The following is a 12,494-nucleotide window of genomic DNA, read 5'->3' as shown; positions in this document are numbered from 1 at the left end:
TCACCTACCTCAAAGGGTTATTATGAAGATAAATACAATACAGATTGTGATATTATAGTATGGGGAAAGCATAAAATCATAGAACCATAGGGTTAAAAGTGACAACAAGGGTCATCTGTCTAAACCCCTGCCAAGATGCCGGATTTGTTGTATTTAAACCAGTGGTGAGCAACCTGCAGCCCATCAGAGTAATCCATTGGTGGCCGCCAGACAGTTTGTTTACGACCCTGCAGCCCGCACCACTTCCCGCAGTTCCCATTGGCCAGGAACGGTGAACTGCAGCCACTGGGAGCTGCAGGCAGCCATGCAAATGTAAACAAACTGTCTGGCAGCCCGCCAGTGGATTACCGTGACAGGCCACGTGCAACCCACAGGCTGCAGTTTGCCCACCACTGGTTTAAACCATCCAAGACAGATGGCCATCCAACCTCCTTTTGAAAACCTCCAGTGAAGGAGCTTCCATGACTTTTCTAGGCAGTCTGTCCCATTGTCCTACTGTTCTTACAGTTAGGAACTTTTTTCCTGAGATTTAATCTAAATCTGCTATGCTGTAGTTTGAACCCATTGCATCTTGTCGCACCCTCTGTGGCAAGAAAGAACAACTTTTCTCCATCTTTCATATGGCAGCCTTTTAAGTATTTGAAGACCTCTGTGATGTCCTCCTTTAATCTCATCTTTTCCAAACTAAACATACCCAGTTCCTTCATCTTTTGCTTGCATGCCTTGCATTCCATCCCTTTGATCATCTTTGTTGCCAGCCTTTTGAGCCTTTCCAGCTTCTCCACATCCTTTCTATATATTGGTGACCAAAACTGGACACAGTACTCCAGCTGAGGCCTAACCAGCACTGAGTAGAGCAGTATTATAACCTTCTGTTACCATGCTCTCTGTTAATGCAACCTAAAACTGCATCGCATTGCTTACTCATGTTGAGCTTGTGATCTACTACAACTCCCAGATCCTTCTCAGCAGTGCTGCTGCCAAGCCAGTTATTCCCCATTCTGTATGTGCATTTAATTTTTCCTTCCCTACATTCCTTACATTTGTCTTTGTTAAATTTCAGTTTGTTATCTATAGCTTAGATCTCCGATTTATCAAGATCCCTCTAACTCTTAGCTCTATCCTCCAAAGTGTTAGCAACCCCTTCTAGCTTAGTTTCATCTGCAAATTTGATCACTATACTCTCTGTTCCTACATCCAGGTCATTAATAAAGATGTTAAACAACACTGGACCCAAAATAGATTCCTGTGAAACCCCACTTGAGACCTCCCTCCAATCTGACATCATTCCATTAATAGTTATTCTTTGTGGTTGTTTAACCAATTATGCATCCACTTAATGGTAGTTCACCAAACCTGCATTTCTTCAACTTTCTTATCAGAATATCATGTCAGATTGTGTCAAAAGCCTTGCTGAAGTCCAGGTATAGTATGTCCACCACATTCCCTCTATCCACCAAACAGGTTGCCCTCTCAAAGAAGGAAATCAAGCTGGTTTGGCATGATTTGTTCTTGGTAAATCCATGTTCCCTGCTAGTGATTACCCCTTTATCCTCCAGGTATTTGCATTTGAATATATTTATACATTGCTCCAGTAGCTTCCCAGGTATCGAAGCCACACTGACTGATCTATAGTTCCCTGGTTCCTCCTTCCCCCTCTTTTTAAAGATGAGCACTATGTTAGCCCTTATCCAATCTCCCAGGACCTCTCCTGTCATCCATGAATTTGCAAATATTATTGCCAATGGCTCCAAGATTTCTTCAGCTAATTCCTTCAGTACCCTCGGGTGCAGAGCATCCAGCCCTGCTTATTTGAATTCATTCAGATTGATAAGAAGAACAACAACATATACTTTAATTATCCCAATCTGCATCCCTTCCCCTTTATTGTCTGTGATAACTTTTCTAGTCATCTGGTCACATGTTATTTATGTGAGAAGACTGAGGTTATGTCTACACTACCGTAGTAAGTAGACCTATACTACACAACTCCAGCTACATAAATAACGTAGCTGGAGTTGACATACCTTAGGTCAAGTTACCATGGGATCTACACCACAGGGGGTCAATGGGAGAAAATCTCCCATCGACTTACCTTACTCTTCTCATTGGAGGTAGAGTACAGGGGTAGACTGGAGAACGATCTGCAGTCGATTTGGTGGGTCTTTACTAGACCCACTAAATCGACCACCAGTGGATCGATCTCAGAGCAGCAATCCCAGCTATAGTGTAGACTTGCCCTGAAGAAAAGTAGGCTTTGAGCAGCTGTGCCCTCCTATCATCTTCCATTACCAGCTCATCTTCTCCTTTGAGCAGATGACCTACACTGTCCTTGATCTTTCTTTTTTTGTCTAATATGTTTGAAGAACCTCTTCTTCTTGTCTCTAACATTCCTTGCCAGCTGTGACTTTCCTGATTTTGTTCCTACACACTCGCGCTATTCCCATGTATTTTTCCTTGGTGACATGTCCCCCTTCCATTTCCAGTATGTATCCCTTTTTGTTTTTAGATAACTAAACAGCTCCTTGTGCCACACATTGGCCTCCTCTCTCCTCTGCGTCAGAATAGTTGATGTTGAGCCTCTAGTTTTACATCTTTTAGGAACTTCAAACCACCTTGAATTCCTTTCCTTCCTAATTGGTCTTTTTGATGGGACTTTGCCTACTATTTCTCTGAGTTGGTTGAATTCCACCTGAGGTTCAACATCCTTGATTTGCTGTTCTCATGTCCTCCTTTCCATAGGATCTTGAATTCTATCAGATCATGATCACTTCCTTCCATATAAGTACCTAAGATAGATATGTGGGGAACAGTCCTGCAAAATAAAACATTTCTGACCCAATAATCTACAATGATTCTATGATTCAAATGTCCAATATACAGTGGCTAACACATTTTTCATATATATATTACAGTATTATACTCAGTTTGAGAGTCTCAACCAAGACCATACAATTCTGTATATCTGTTGAGCCCTAGTCACAGTTTGCACATAGTGTGAAGCAGCGTTTAGGTTGCTCTAAACTGTACTAAAGGTCAAAATTTTCCCAACACACCACCATAATCATTCTCCTCTACCTCTGCTGCACCATGTAGAGGCTGAGTAGCAAAGGACTGAGCCCATGGTATTTAGAACAAACATCCCCCTGGAATACTACCATTCCCACCAGGGCTATTACTGCCCAGATGAAACAGCAGCAGTAAATCTCAATCGGTCTGAAAGACCTGCAGCAGAGCATGGTCCACTCCTGCCTTCTTGAACTACAGAAACCTGCTCAGACTCCTCTGGTTAGATACCCACACTATGCTGCTTATTTATGTTCTCTCTACCACCACCGCCACCTTTATGGTTTTATGCAGCAATACTATTTACAGCATCTCTTATAGCCTCAGCCCTTTTCCCAGGGTCCATGAGAAGATGAGGTCTCCATTCCTGAAGAGTGCTCTAACTCTGGGCTCAGCTAGCTCGGTTCCTCACTCCCTTCCTGTGCTCTTCTTATCAGTCTTGAGCTGATGGGCTAATTAATCCTTTAGTTCACCCAACCTGCTATCATGATTAGGTCATTCTATTTCATGCCCCAGTCAGACCTCTCTGGGGGAGCCAATTACTGCCAGAGTGATCAGAGTGCAGATTCACCTATTAATTCCCTGGACTTGTCACAATGCCTCATATGTTAGTTGTTCCCAATTCTTTCTGCCTCCTCTCTGGTCCTTTCTCCCTCAGCTTTGCAGAACAGCATAAATAATTTTCCCTTCTGCATTCTGCCTACTCCTGCTGCTTCATGAACTTTGGGCTTTCATCTCCCTTCTACATTGTGTAAGCAAAGAGAACCATAAAGCACTTAAGTAACAAATATTTTGTACACCTTTCAGGACTGACTCCATTATTCTCTAAAACACAGCAGGTGCAGGCCACAGCATAAGGAACTGGCTATAACAATGCAACCTCTTATGAGTATTAATAGACAAATGTGTCTCTGAGCTGTCAGGTAGCATAATCTGCTAAATCTATGATAAACCAAGGTTAGTAAATTCGACACATCTATCAACTTTCCAAATACATAATCTATGGAAATCTGGGACCCAGACACAGGTATACCAGTATTTCAAAGACATTGGCATCACATTTGTTTGCCATTTTCAGTTTTTATTCTTATGTTCTGAATTCTGTTTATTTCTGCACAGTGTTATTTTCTACAGCAAATTCACTATAGCTGTAGTCAAAGAAGAGCAAAAAAGCCCTCCATACACAGCTAACAGTTTACTCTGGCAGCTCTGATAACTTCAGCTGGTCTCTTAATGTACTTAGTTAGGCCAAGCTCAGGAAGACTTCAAGAGAAGGGCCGGCCCCACTTCCTTTTTCATTTATAAAAATATAGTGCGAAGTATGGATGTCTGTTTCCTTTCATTAAGAATGGTCCTCTAAATATAACCACCATCACGAACCACTTGTACTATGATCCTAAAAGCAGCAAAGAGTCCTGTGGCATCTTATAGACTAACAGACTTTTTGGAGCATGAGCTTTCGTGGGTGAATACCCACTTCGTCAGATGCAACTATGATCCTAGTTAGCCATGGTCTTCTCTGAGTGTAGTTAGGTACAACCTTGTTCCAACCAAACTTTTACTGCAGAATCAGATAAAGGCCTGAACCTGTAATAAGATGTGTGCAAGTTTGGTCAGAAAGCCATTGGTTGAATGAGTAAAACAATGTTTTAAAAGGGAAAATCTATTCTCTATTGTCAATATATTTGTGTTAAATTGAATTGAGAGGCAGAATTTATATAATTTTCCTTTGATTCACTGCCTTTTTTTTAAGAAAGAGAGAGAGAGAGTAAAGAGAGAAAGAAGACACAAAATATTGACATATGCAAATAACTACTAAAGCTAAACTGGGTTTCTTCTTTGTTTCTCTGTAGTTGCTACTGGAGACAGCAGTATAAATATAACTACTCTGTGTTTATTAAGGAAAGGTAAGTACATAATTCAATATGTAGTATATGTCAGCTCTGAACGAATCTCCTCATATTTGCAGTTGATAGAACAGGAAACATCTGTTTTTGTGTGTTTATCAAGATCCTTCTTATTAGCTGAAAGAAGTATCCCCCATATAGCACTTAATTTGTTCACAGTCATGTGCTACATTCCCCATAGTAGCTGTCAGCTGATGTGATCGATTTAAGTATAGGAAAAGCCACAAAGGAGGAAGATAACAGATGAATAGATACATAAATATTCAAGCAAAAAAATCTTCAGAAATGGTTTTCACCCAGTTAGTAATTATCCTCAGGATTTGAAGAGACTGAGAAATGTGTCCTATAAGCAAAAAGTGTACTGTGCAGCTTCTCATACCAATTAAAGAAGAGAACTATTGTAGGAAGTCTGTTTTTATTTGCAGCATGGAAAGGAGTTGTATGTAATCTTATTATTATACCGATAAAGCAAATTATGGTGAACACCTGCAGAAAGTGCTTCGAAAGATGTTTATCCTGCTTGCAGTTAATTTCCATTAAAATGGGAAATTTACAGTAATCTTTGTTACTAATTTTAACTAATTTTAAAATTTTAAAACATACATAAATTAATCAAAAAAACAAAAGCATGGGACTAAACAGCAGAAATTATTAGTTGTTTCTCATCACTCTCTCTACTCTATGGTACCAATTATGAAGTATTAGCTGCAATTTGCCACTGACAGATGTATTCATGTTTGGAAGCTGTTACTTAATCTACAGGCAGTGACAGTGTTTGGATAATTCTGATGTTATCCTGAGAAGTTTAGGAGACAAATAAAAATTTAAACTCTCTTCTCCAATGTATATTTGAAGTTGATGTACATGTGTTGGGGACAGGCTGTCATAAAACTAATTTGGCTTATGTTTTTGTTTGAACATATGCGGTTTCTCAAAGGAAGTGGCTTGTTGGTAGAGATGAAAGCAATTCAGTGCCTCTGTGACCTCTTGGATGTCATTTCCAAAGGAGATCACCTTTACAACAATCTTTTATTTTTTAGTAGCACCTCAAACATCGATCTCAAGCACACACTTTTATTTTTATAACATTATAAAGATAAGGCTTGGTATTCATTTATTTCTATTTCTACATCATATAATACATGCCATACAAACAACCTGGTGCCTTGATAATTTCCTCAGTGCTGGAATAAGCAATATTCTTTGAACGAGAGACATGTAAGAACACTATTCTGTTTCCTTCTCTGTTCCTCAAGAATAAGAAGTTATAGAGAAAGCTTGAGAATTGGACTAGAAGTGACTTCACTGCCCCCATTGAAAAGCAACAATGCTAAGAGATTCAGAATACTGGACATTAGATAGTAGCAGCACCACTTTTCAGAGGCCAAATTCAAAAGCCAGATTATGTTCCCATACATAGAATATTCATTTTTATACTATATACTGGGGGTGATGGGAAATAGCATTAATGAAATCAGCTGCTCAAAAATCAGGACACTCTAAAAACCTGATGTTGTTCCCTTTAAAATCAATGGTAATATTGCCATTTGATTTTGGCCAAGTTCAACGTCTTTTATATTCTGTGGCATATGTTAATAAGCAACAACAACACATCGAGATTTCCAGTTAACAGGGTAAACTGAAATAGAAAATATGTGTGTGTGCAACATGAATGATTTAGTATTACCTTAATTTTTGCGTGCTTGATTTCTTAAACCTAAAATTGTATTAACACTAGAGTTTTTTGCAGCTAATTTCCCTGGTTCTCTAAAGGGAAAAAAAAAGTATTTTAAAGTGGGAGAAAATAAAAAAAATGTGTTAAGCTTCAATTGAAGAACTTTTACATTTCCTAAATCCTTAGCTAGTTGGCTTGCAAAAATAACAAGCAGTGCTATCATCTTTCTCTCAGTACATTTCACCGGCTCCTCTCTCTGCAATTGATGTCCCCCCAACTATCTTTCCAAACTCCCAGGCCTTACAGCTTCAGTGTCATCTTAAAATACCTGCATTCTTGTTTCCCCATCCCAGTCCCCTCTATCGGCAAGATCTCCAATACCACCATTGACTTCCCTTGTTTTTCTTTTCTTCTTTTTTCTGTTGTTTTCTAAAGTTTTTCTTACTGTCATTCCTGTAGATTTATTTTTTTCTGGATCTTTGGACACCTCATCTGAATTAGTCAATTTTATTAAACTTTCATACTGCTTGCTGAGGTGTAAGTACTTTCTATCTAGACATTATCTATTACTTGTTTTTTCTTGGAGAGGTCTGGGTTAGTAAAGTGACAAACACAGCCCTGGCATAATGGGCACAATGCCAATGAATGAGCACTGTGTCTGCTTGCACAGGCACTGTATTAGGTCCAACTAATTTTTGTGAATTTTGTTCCTTAGGATAGCATATATGTGCAACCAAATGGTCCCTTCTAGCCTTAATATCTATGAATCAAAGGAATCCACATTTACTCTAAATAGAGCATTTAATTAATGACCTACTAGTCCATTTTGTGGTAGGCTTATGAGGCAAGGTACTAGAAGAAATCATGTCATCATGCTCTGTGAACTCAGGAGAGGAACTTCCATCAAATAAATGTTAAAATAATAGATTTCGTTCAATAAAAACTCTTTTGGATGAAGTAAATATTGCAAATAATTCAGTAATTTACCCATTAATAACAAAAATAACAGCAAACAAGTGTGGTAAAGCAGTAGAGCTTAAAAATAAAAGACCACTGTCAATCAGAATTACTAAGCCAAACTACATTCCCCAAATAAATCTATAGCAATTGAATCAAAATATTATTAGTCACAACAGCTAGGATGCAAATGCCAATATTTCTTGGTCTTTATCTGCAAATGAACAGTTGTAATTTCATCTTCCATCCTGATTTTAATGAATTAAATTTAGGCAGTAATACAAACTATAATAATCATTCTAAATGAAAAGAAGGTAGGTTACTCTTGCAACACCGCACTGGAACCCAGGAGATATGGGATCAAGTCCTGGCTCTGTCACAGGCCTTGGGTGAAATCGTGGCCCCCATTGAAGTCAATGGCAAAATTCCCATTTACTTAAATGGGGCCAGGATTTGACCATTTCTGTGATCTTGAGCAAGTTATTTAATCTCTCTGTGCCTCCAAACCCACAACTCCTTTCTCTTCCTGGTCTATTTAGATTGCAAACTCTTCAGGGCAAGGACCGCTTCTTACTATGTGTGTGTACAGCTCTCACCACAATGGTGAAGTCTACACAGCAATAAAAAGACCCATGACAGCGAGTATCAGAGCCTGGATTAACTAAATTAGGCTTGCGGGGCTTGCACTGCAAGGCTAAAAATAGTAGTGTAGATGTTTGGGCTCAGGCTGCAGCCTGGCCTCTGAGACCCTGCGAGGGGGATGGTCTCAGACTTCTACTTGAGCCCAGCAGTTGACGCTGGCTCTGAAATTCATTGCTGCTGGGGGGGGAAGGGTGTTGCTGTGTAGATGTATTCAATGGGGCCCCAGTCTGAGTAGGACTATCTAGGCTCCGCTGTGACACAACTAAGACATAATGATTCATTATTATTACTCCTCCCAGAGTTCCCTCTGGAATGGTGAGGCTCTGCACTGTTCATCCTGCAAGGCTGGCAGAAAATCGTAGCACAGAAGGCAGAGGACAGCTCTGTGACCTACAGTGTGGCATGTAACAACATTTTTTATTCTGGTGGGCAGGGCCGGCTCCAGCTTTTTTGCCACCCCAAGCAGCGCAGCGGGAAAAAAAAAAAGAGATAAAGCCGCTATCAGTGATACTTCAGCGGCAGCTCCACCGCACTACTTCATTCTTTGGCGGCAATTCAGCAGCAGGTCCTTCGCTCCAAGAGGCCCTGAGGGACATGCCACCGAATTGCTGCCGAAGACCTAGATGTGCCGCCCCTCACCGTTGGTCGCCCGAAGCGCCTGCTTCCTTTGTTGGTGCCTGGAGCCGGCCCTCCCGGTGGGTTAATATTGGCAAACTCCAGGAATGAAGGGAGTTTTAAGGTGAAACTTGAATGGAGAGTAGTCAGTCACCTTACTTAGGAAAGGCCTGAAATTGAGAGGAGCCAAGCACTCAAAACCCCCATTCAAGTCAACAGCAGTTGTAAGAATGCAGAAACTCTCAAGCTCAGGCCCCAAGGAGAGGAGGAAGTTGAAGGAATAGGCGGCAGAAAGGAAGAAAGCATGCAGAGGAGAGTGGGAGAAGGAATCAAAGGAAGCAAGGAGGTGGGAAGTTTTGGTCAAAAGATGGTGAGCAGAAGCCAATATAACCCAGGCTGTGAGTCCTGCATTTTTAAAGAGACAGTAACCTAGCACAAACACACAAGGGAGTATCACATTGCCATTCTGAAATATATTCCATTCTGTATGTGAGTGCTTGTAGGATACTCTGTCAGTTGTTTGCAAGCAATTGGTAATAAATACATTTGTGATATGGTTCCCTCTGTAATACTTTGCACATGAGGAAAGCTTAAAGGAAACTCCTCCTTGTTCAGCTGCATGTCTCATCTACTGTGTTGGAGCTATATTATGGGCCTGATTTTGTCCAGTCCCATGCATGCTGAATAGTTCTTATTCATTTGAGTAGTCCCATTAAGTTCTCTCATGAGTAAGTACTACCTAACAGCTGGGATTTTCAAAACTACCGGAGGGATTTGGATGCCCAATTACCATCAGAATTAATAGGAACTGTGTATCCATATTCCATAGGCTATTTAAATAAAATCTTAGCCCAGATGCATGGCGGGGCCTGAGAACTACGTCCATAATTTTTTGCATACCTTTGAGATGTCAGAATACAGTACTCAACATCCACCTCTATTACCATTGTTCCTTCTCTTCAGGGTACCTGTGCTACAGCTCAACTTGTCACTGAATTTTTTCAATCAAGTTCAAAACTAATATTAAATTGCTGAAAGAGCAACATTTATGTTGCTAGGAGACAGACTTTTAGGCATAGTACATAAGACACCTACAATACAGCTCTGCAGCTCTTCGCCTCAATGCTTCTTAACAACACTGTTAGAGAATAAAAAGTTTAGCCTTGCCATTAGAACTGAGTGGGAGATACTTTTTCTGTCCCATGAGAATTTTTGAGATTCCGAAAAATGTTCCAGTCTGAATTGGGATGTAAAACTGAAACTTCAATTTTCTCCCAAACCAAAACTCTGGGGAAAAATAGAGCAGGTCAATCAACATGTTTTATTTGGATAATTTCAGAATATTTTGTTTCAATTTGAACCATTTTTATTTTTACAATTTTTCCCGTAAATTTACTTACATTTTTAAACAGGCATTTTGACCCAAAAAGCAGAACTTTTACATTTAAAAAATGTCAAAACATGCCATTTAGGAAGGAACAATCAGTTGCATACATACAAAATGGGAAATGACTGCCTAGGAAGGGGTACTGTGGAAAGGGATCTGAGGGACATGGCGGATCATAAGCTAAATATGAGTCAACAATGTAACGCTGTTGCAGAAGAAAAGCAAACGTTATTCTGGGATGTATTAGCAGGAGTATTGTAATCCAGACATGAGAAGTAATCCGCTCTGCTCCACGCTGATTAGGACTCAAATGAAGTATTGTGTCCAGTTCTGGTCGCCACATTTCGGGAAAGATGTGGACAAATTGGAGAAAGTCCAGTGAAGAGCAACAAAAATGATTAAAGGTCTAGGAACATGACCTGTGAGGAAAGATTGAAAAAAATTGGGTTTGTTTATTCTGGAGAAGAGAAGACTGAGTGGGGACATAACAGTTTTCAAGTACATAGAAGGTTGTTATGAGAAGAAGGGAGAAAAATTGTTCTTCTTAACCTCTGAGGATAGGTCAAGAAGCAATGGGCTTAAATTGCAGCAAGGGAGGTTTAGGTTGGACACGAGAAAAACTTCCTAACTGGCAGGGTGGTTAAGCACTGGAATAAATTGCCTAGGGAGGTTGTGGAATCTCCATCATTGGGGATTTTTAAGAGCAGGTTGGATAAACACCTGTTAGGGATGGTCTAGATAATACTTAGTCCTGCCTTGAGTGCAGGGGACTGGACTAGATGACTTCTCAAGGTCCCTTCCATTCTATGATTTTGACAGCTTAAATATTTTTTCCCAAAAAAAATTGAAATGGGAATTTGTCAAAACCAACCCTTTCCTGCAACAAGTTTTGATGTTGATGAACTGACATTTTCTGATGAAAAAACAGTGCATTGGAAAATTCTTGACCAGCTCTGCTAGACATACTGTACTTATCCTATCAGGTATACTTAAATGCTATGCTCACAGACCGTGTATTGTATTTAATGTTAGTGTACTGCTTTGTTTATTTTTCAGAATAAAAGCAAAAAGAAAAGGTCAGGAGCAGACATTCTATGCATCAAAGACACTTGCTATAAAACACAGATTTAGTAGGCTGCAAACGCAATTCCTTTGCAGACAGGAAGTGTCTAAAACATATACTTTACTCACATGGTAAATCCTGATAACTCACCAGTTACAATGAAAAGGCTAAATGAGGTTCCCAAAGGTTCACTATGTCACACAGAGCAACAGGACCCATAAAATAAAATATCCTGAGTCACAGATCAGGGCAACTGCACCTGCATTCCCCTCTGTACCTACATTCCTCCATGGTCCAGTAAGGGCACTCAGTCTCAGGCTTCTGGCTTCCCAGCAGCCACCTCTCTTGGGCAGAAACCCACATCTCTCTCACTCCTGACTGGGGGGTTTCCCGGCTGCACAGTTCCCTGCCTAATGAACATCCTTGCATGACAGACAGTCTAAGCAGGCCCGAGTTGCCTTCACCTGAGAGGCTATAAACCATGTAATTGCCTATAGGTATAGGTTACCACACAGCTTTTCCTAAGCAAGCTCACTTATTCTTAAGATACAAGCATTACAGAGAAAAGATATTAAAAACAACAAAAGAACCTAAATGCATGCTAATAAATTTACCAGAGCTCATCACAACTCCAGCAAGGGCCCTGGCAGGTGAACAGTCCTTCAAACCCCACACAGAAGTTCATAACACCTTTTGCTTAGAAAATGAATCCCCATGAATCTGTGAGCTACTCTTGTATAAAGTCTTTGTCATCTATCTGCAGATAGTGAATAGGCAATCAGCCAGCAAATGGTTTTCTCTCTAAGTCTTAGCTTCAAAAGGTTGGGTCTGGACATGGGGAAAAATGGTTATCTACCTTTCTGTAACTATTGTTCTTTGAGATTTGTTGCATACGTCCACTGCACTGAGAGTATATGCATGCCTCAGGCATAGTTGCCAGAGATACTTTTCTGCAGTGGTACTCATCAGGGTGACTTGCGTGCCCAATGTCTCCATGCACCGCTGCATGCTGGTATAAGAGGATGGGGCCATCCCTCACTCGCCTCAGTTCCTTCAAACCAGATAGACTTTGAAAGAGCGGGAAGGTGGGAGGGCCATGGAATGGACATGTGCAACATGTCTCAAAGAACATTAGCTACAGAAAGATAGTTTTTTTATTTTCTTGCAATGTCCATTCCACTG

Source organism: Gopherus flavomarginatus, chromosome 1 (assembly GCF_025201925.1).
Source record: "Gopherus flavomarginatus isolate rGopFla2 chromosome 1, rGopFla2.mat.asm, whole genome shotgun sequence".
Classification (NCBI taxonomy): domain Eukaryota; kingdom Metazoa; phylum Chordata; order Testudines; family Testudinidae; genus Gopherus; species Gopherus flavomarginatus.
This window is presented reverse-complemented; position numbering follows the sequence as displayed.